The sequence below is a fragment of the Camellia sinensis genome, chromosome 10, assembly GCF_055761805.1.
Source record: "Camellia sinensis isolate YWXY chromosome 10, ASM5576180v1, whole genome shotgun sequence".
Lineage (NCBI taxonomy): Eukaryota > Viridiplantae > Streptophyta > Magnoliopsida > Ericales > Theaceae > Camellia > Camellia sinensis.
Window position 1 is genome coordinate 17,794,796 of NC_138970.1, and position 7,107 is coordinate 17,801,902.

Genomic DNA, 7,107 nt, shown 5'->3' on the forward strand with positions numbered 1-7,107 from the left:
CCCTTTCTCCTCCCCAAACAAATTATACATATGCAATGTATTAATAAACATAATCACATAAACATCCCCTTTCTCCTCCTAATAAACATACACATACAATGTATTTATAACATGGTCATATTCAATGACACCAACAATGGATTAGCATTAAATCGCCTAATCCTCATGCAATTTCCACAACAATCACAGCCATCCTCCACCAATAGCCCAATACAATTATTTCCAAGATATATTCAATATCGGGTTTAATAGTTTATTCAAAACTTCCATAGGTGAGATAATATATATCCAATATCACCATTTATGTGAATAATCATCCAATTTAACATATTCAATGTTAATTCCAATTATTTATACAAAATAATCATTTTACCAAATTAGGGAAAAAATCCCCCTTTTTCCAATATTAACCCAAATACCCAAAATCAACTATTTTGGTACACCAAGAGTTTATATTCAATCCCAAACATCATTTGTCTTATATACATCAAAAACCCCTCGTTTCATTTTACATCCAAATCTTAGATTTGTCCAAACCACAACCAAATCTCATCATCTATACACAATAGCAAATAACTAAGCTAAAAACCATACTAGAGTGTAGAAAATCCCTACCTCAAGTGTAGAAAACCCAAGCAACAAGGTGAAACTCCAAAGATGACGAAACCCACTTTTATTTAGATCAATATGAAGCTCTTGAAGCCTTCTACCTTATTCTCAAAGACACTAGGGTCAAGAGCACAATGGATCTAGATGAAATCTTAGAGAGAATGTGAGTTTTAGAGAGAAAATATGAAGATCTTCGTTTATGGAGAGTTTTAGAGAGAGAATGGGCTGCTGAAAGTGGCCTAAAATGTCACATTCACGATCTGATATGAACAGGCTCGCTCGAGCGAAGGAGTTCTCGCTTGAGCGACCAGACACAAAAGGTCGCCTCACTTGAGCGAAAGAATGCTCGCTCAAGCGAACAATGCAAAGCTTCAGGTCTGCAACGCAGAAGCACGCTCGAGTGAAGGAAAGCTTGCTCGAGCGCAGAACACCAACCTTCAGGTTTTACAGAGACGCAGACGCACGCTCGAGCGAAGAAAATCTCGCTCGAGCGAAGACACATTTTCACAGAGCTCGCTCGAGCGCAAGAAGCCTCGCTCGAGCGAAGAGGCAAATTTCTAGGCAACAAAGTTTTGGAAAAACAAGCAACCAACCTGTTCCAAACACACAGCTACAACTCAATAACCAACATTAAGGGGAAGACAAGGGAAACAAGACGTGAACCACCATCCAAACCACATAAACCCGAGTCCGGAACACCATAAGAGACGGGTCAAAACCAAGGTCGTTATACTTATAATGCTCATGGGTCTCTACTTCATTTTTGTAATCCTTGGACTAAATATGTTTGAATTAAATATTTTAGGAACTTTATATATTCAATCGATAGTTTAATAACTAAAGAGATTTTGATTTATACACTTTATTAGCAAAACTTAGAAACCATACTTTAATATTAATTTAAGGGAAATTTATTGAAAAGTCCTATTTTGGGAACTTCTGTACCATTTGGTCTCACGTTTTAAATAGTTGATTGAGGAGTCCTTATTAGGTATAATGTATGACCAGTAAGTCTTTTTTTAAACGTGGATGGGTGTTGGTTAGACAGATATACCCTTACTAGTTAATTAGGATTTTTTTTTTTTTTTTGAATGTGTGACAGGTATGGTGTGATACTCCAATGTGGCAGGTATTGATGTAACACTCCAACGATGGGACATTCCAAAAAAATTAAAAACTCCTTAGTGTACTTTTTTCAAATATGACATCGTGGCAGGTATGATGTGACACTCCAAAATTTTTACTCATCCTTAGTGAATTTTTTCCAAATGTGACAACGTGGTAAGCATGATGTGACACTCCAAAAAATATAAAAACTCCATGGTACAATTTTTTCAAATGTGACAATGTGGCAGGTATATTGTGACATTTTAAAAAAAAAATTAAAACTCCTTAGTGTATTTTTCTTAAATGTGACATGTGACACTCCAACATAGTGGACCCAATTTGATTGAATTACTGCATGTCTTCACATCACACACCAAAAAACAATTAGTAAGGAATTTACGTCCTACACTGCGCGTGTTAAAAACAACAAAACTTTAAAAAGCTACGAATACACTTTTCGAACAACGTATGTAATGACCTAGAATTTTTTATTTTTTTTTAAAATAGACAGTGCATAATTTAATTGAGCAAATTTTCGTATTTGACTGCTGTGTAAATTCTATGCGAAAATAGTTTGGTTTTGTATTTTTTAAAATAGTTCTCGATCTTAGAAAATTATGAAATTTTTATATGTTGTTCACATACAAGTCTAGCACGTTGGGTAAAACTTTCAGAATTTATTGAGGAGTATTTATTTTATGAAAATTCACGGACTGGTTGGTATTCAGTTTAATTCATAGCAGAATTTTGTTATTTAATTTTGAATATTTAGATCATGATTTGGATAAATTTGTTAGGTCTATTTTGCTATATAATTGGACCATGTTTGGCTTATGGGTGGGACCCATGACTTAGATTAAATTTAATTTGAGTTTGTTTAGTGACTCATGTTTAACTGTTTGGTCTTTTTTAATTATGTGATTGGTAGTAATCACATTGGGAGTTGTTATTATTTATTATATAGTATTATAATAAATATTTGATAGTTTATTTTATGGTGTATACCATATGGCGAAAAATTATATATTTTATAAAGAATGAAATATGTATATTTCGTAGTGATCAAAAAATTATATTTTGTGATGTACAAAAATATTTTATTTTGTGGTGAGAAATATTATATAATTTTATAATTTATATTATAAAATTTGAAAGTATTATTACAAAAGTTATATATATATATATATATATATATATATATATTTAAAAATACCAAGTTTTGGAAAGACAAACCCACATGGGTTGCTCCCCTTTTTGTGTTGGCCATCATTCCTCTTCCTCTCCCTTTTCATCTCATTTCATTTCTTGTTGGTTTGGCAGAGAGCTTGGCTCTCTTTCTCTCTATCTCAACGTGTCTCTCTCTCTCTCTCTCTCCTTCTCCTTTTCTCTTTTCTCCATTGTTGCTCAATCTTTGAGTTTTAAATTGAAGTCCTTAGAGTGAGATTTTGCAAAAGTATTGTAAATGAAAGTTGGAGAGCTCGTTGTGATCTTCGCAATGGTGTTCTCGGATTCATGATCGGGTGATGTTTGCATTTTCATATTAGCTTTTCTTCATATTTGAGGTATGGACTTTCTTCATATTTTTACATTAAAGCTATGTTAGGGTTATTTTGAGAAAATATGTCATTTTAAGAGGTATTGCATATATACATATATAATTTTCAGATTTTTGTTTGGTAATTTTTGGAAGAAAAATTATGTTGAAATATTAAGACTGTTGGCATTTTGAGATTGATTTTGGAAAAATAATTTTGTATTGTTAATTTTGTTAAAAAAAATCTGAAAATAAAATTTGAAGGTTGTATGATTGTATTTACGTCATATTATGATTATATGATTTAGTTTGAGAAATATAAAGTTGAATTATTTTTTTTATTTTTGATTTTGGAATTTATTTTTGAGAAAAATAAATTGCTATTGAGGAATATTGTGTAAATTGTTAAGTTGAGATTATAGAGTTGTTTTAGGATTAAAAACTCTAAAAGTGTTATATTCATGATATTTTATGAAAGGTGATATGTTGATGATAAAGTTGTGTTTATTTTTGTGAAAATAAAAAATGTGAAATGTGAACTTTTGAACTCACTACCTTAAAAATGTTACTCTTGAGCATATTTCATAATTTTTTATATAATGATCATGTGATTAATTAATTATAGAGAAGTTGTGAAAATTGTTATTGGTAGAGAATTTGGAAAAAATATTATCTCTTTAAGTAGCTTGGTACAAAAAAATGGTTATGTTGAAATACGGTTATGTTTGAGGGATGAGACATGTGAAGTTAGGTTTTGTATTATAAATTTGAAAATTTTTGAATATAATAAGCTTACTAATTTAGTGGATTAAATTAGTTTTGGTTAAAATGTTATATCTGTTATGGTTAAAAGTGTGTTATTGAGATTATATTATAATTTTTGATATAGTAGGATGGAAATGGCAATATTTAATAAATATGGGATTTGGTGAAAATCATATTGGTTATCTTGGTGGAGGTGAAATAAAAATTGATTGAAGGTTTTGTGTGAGTCAAAACAATTAGGAAATTGATAAATAGTTTTAATATTTGGTGTATACTAATATGTTATAGATTTGTCTTGAAATGACTAAGTTGGAAGTTTGTTGATTTACATGTGGTAAATACATGAACATTGATATTATTATATTATCTCTTGGGATTGTATCATAGTATTACATTGATAGAGATATGGAAATTGATCACAATGGAGCATTGTGTGGTGGAATTGAAATTGGAACTATTTTAATGCATTGTTACATATTGCATTGCCATTCCATTTCATTGTTATCATGGATTTCGAATTTAATTGAAAACTATTGTTTTGATAAAGGAATTGTTTTTGGTGAAATAAGATCATTTTGAATTGTTTTGGGTAAATACGTTGGTAAGTCCGGCTAGGGGGTGTAGTTTGATATTAGTTAAGTTGGTCTGAGTGTCCATGGTGAAAGACCAGAAACCGCGCAGATAGGTGTCCAGTTAATACTAGTAAAAATGACAGATTACAGGTGTCGAGCCTTCCAGTTAATACTGGTAAAAATGACAAATTGGTAGTACTTGTATAGTCTACTTGCAGACACCAGCCTAGGGGTTACCTGAGTTGTATTTACCATCTTAGAATTTTATTGAAATTGTTGGATTAATGTGTTTTCAAATTGACATTGTGCATAAGATTTTCAAAAGATGAGAAAAATATTTTGAGCATGACATGGCATATGCATTTATCTCATAAGACTGTATAAAATGGATTTGATGAATTGTTTAATTATTTGATTCAATTGATAATGAGATAATTGAATGAATTGAAAATGATGCCCTGTTGCTATCGAGACATGTTTATTTATTTAAGTTAACTTGTTGTGGTTAATTAAATAAATTGGATTTAAGAGATTATATAATAAAATCATATGATTTTGACATGATATGATTTCACGTATATATATGAGTATTTTGGTATCCGCATTATCTTCTAATGTTTTAATATGTGATTGTTTGGTAAGTTAGTGGTCGCTCACCCCCTGCCTGTACATGTGTACAGGGAATGTTTTTCGGATTTGAAGATCAAACAATGGGTTTTACCATTTCATAAGTGTAATGTAGTGATGGATTGTACTACTTCATTTGTTGTTTGCCTGAGTGCTATTTTTTTTTTTATAAAGAGTAGTGTCCTCTCTTTTATTGTAAGCTTCAGGGTATTTCTTTTATTTGTATGTAAATGTCATTGTTGTATAACGAGAGAGAATAAGTATATTTAATTATTCATCATTTCATCCAATGATGAAATGTTATTTGTAAATGGACTTGATTAATGAATATTGGTAATGTTATCCGAGTAATAAAATACGGGGTGTGACAACGTGACACACAAACACCCCATCACCTTCCCCATACATAACTACGCCACCTGTCCTCCAAATGTACTAACAATGACAAAATAGTCAACAAATAATTTAAAGGACCACTCAGTCACCAAAAAAACATTTGGGACCTTATGGATTACAAATCCACAAACGGGATTTACTGGTCAATTCCCCTTAATTTAAACACACAACGAAATAAAATATTTTTTAAAAACAAAATAAAAATTTAAGATTTTTCTATCATAAATCTTAACTAGGTAGGATCTTTTACTAATTTATAATACTTATGGGTATATATTTTATTTTTATAATCCTTTTAAGGACTAAATAGGTTGGAATTAAATACTTTAGGGACTTTATAGATTTAATCGATAGTTTAGAGACCAGATAGACTTTGATTTATATACTTTAGGGGCTGAATAGATTTAATCGACAGTTTAGGGACTAAGTAGACAATTTGATGATAATTTAGATTTATAAAATGTTATAAACCCAATATATTATTGGCAATGATTAAGAGGGTTTAAAAATTAACTTAATTTATGTAAATTAGATTTTAGACTAATCACAAAATGACGTGTGTATTTTAAGTGTTAAAAAATATGAAAAAAATTATATTGAGATTTTTAAGCTCGAAGAGGTCATAACATTTTTATTTATATTATAGGGATAATTACATTTTACCCCTGTGGTTTAATGCGTTTTCACATTACCCTCTTGACGTTTATAAATGTACTCATAAACACCCTGTGATTTTGACAAAAGTGCAAAAGTGACGGGAACCGGTAGAGTTAACAACGCGTGTAGAACACGGGCTAGAGAAGCGTGTCTGCACTAGTTTTAAGTGTTTTGGCGCCAAATACCAATTTGCCCCTAATTTGGCCAGCCACTTGCCTATATAAACATGAAGCAACAAAACCCACTTTTCTAGCCAAAAAAAATTTCAAACCCACTTTTTCCAACCAAAAAATTTCTGGGACCACTTCCATTTTTGAAGATGTCATCCTCTCAAGGTTCCCACTATAACGGACAAAGTTTAGCTTGTACATGCTACTGTGGCCAAAGATCTCCAGTTAGAACAGCTTGGACAAATGCAAATATGGGAAGAAGATTTATAGAATGTGCAAATTACGGGGTAATCACTTTCGATATTTAATAATTAAGTAATTAATTAATTTATTTGTTATGTTATATAATATTGAAAAAAAATCTAAACTTATTTATTAAAATTTTCAGATTCATGCCACTTGTGAATATTTTGAGTGGATTAACCCACCATTGTGCCGCCGCTTGCGTGATCTACTACCAAGACTCGTGCAATGATTAAATCATATAGAGTTAGAAGTGGAAAAGGTTATAAAAAAAAAAAAAGTTGTATTGAAGAATGTTATTAGGAAGTTGGATACTATTTTTATGCTATATTGCATGTACTCTCAAATGAAAGCAAAAAAAAAAAAAAGTGTTATGTAACCTGATATGATGAAGGAAGATATGTAATATTGAAGACTATTTTTTCTA

At 30.7% G+C, this 7,107-nt stretch overlaps 1 long non-coding RNA gene across 1 annotated transcript; it reads left to right on the forward strand.

Moving 5' to 3' along the window:
- The first annotated feature begins 3,029 nt into the window (after positions 1 to 3,029).
- Positions 3,030 to 5,585, forward strand: LOC145801566 (uncharacterized). The gene is made up of 2 exons (XR_014343179.1): positions 3,030 to 3,278; positions 5,268 to 5,585. It is a non-coding gene; the product is annotated as an uncharacterized LOC145801566 (long non-coding RNA).
- Positions 5,586 to 7,107: the final 1,522 nt, after the last annotated feature.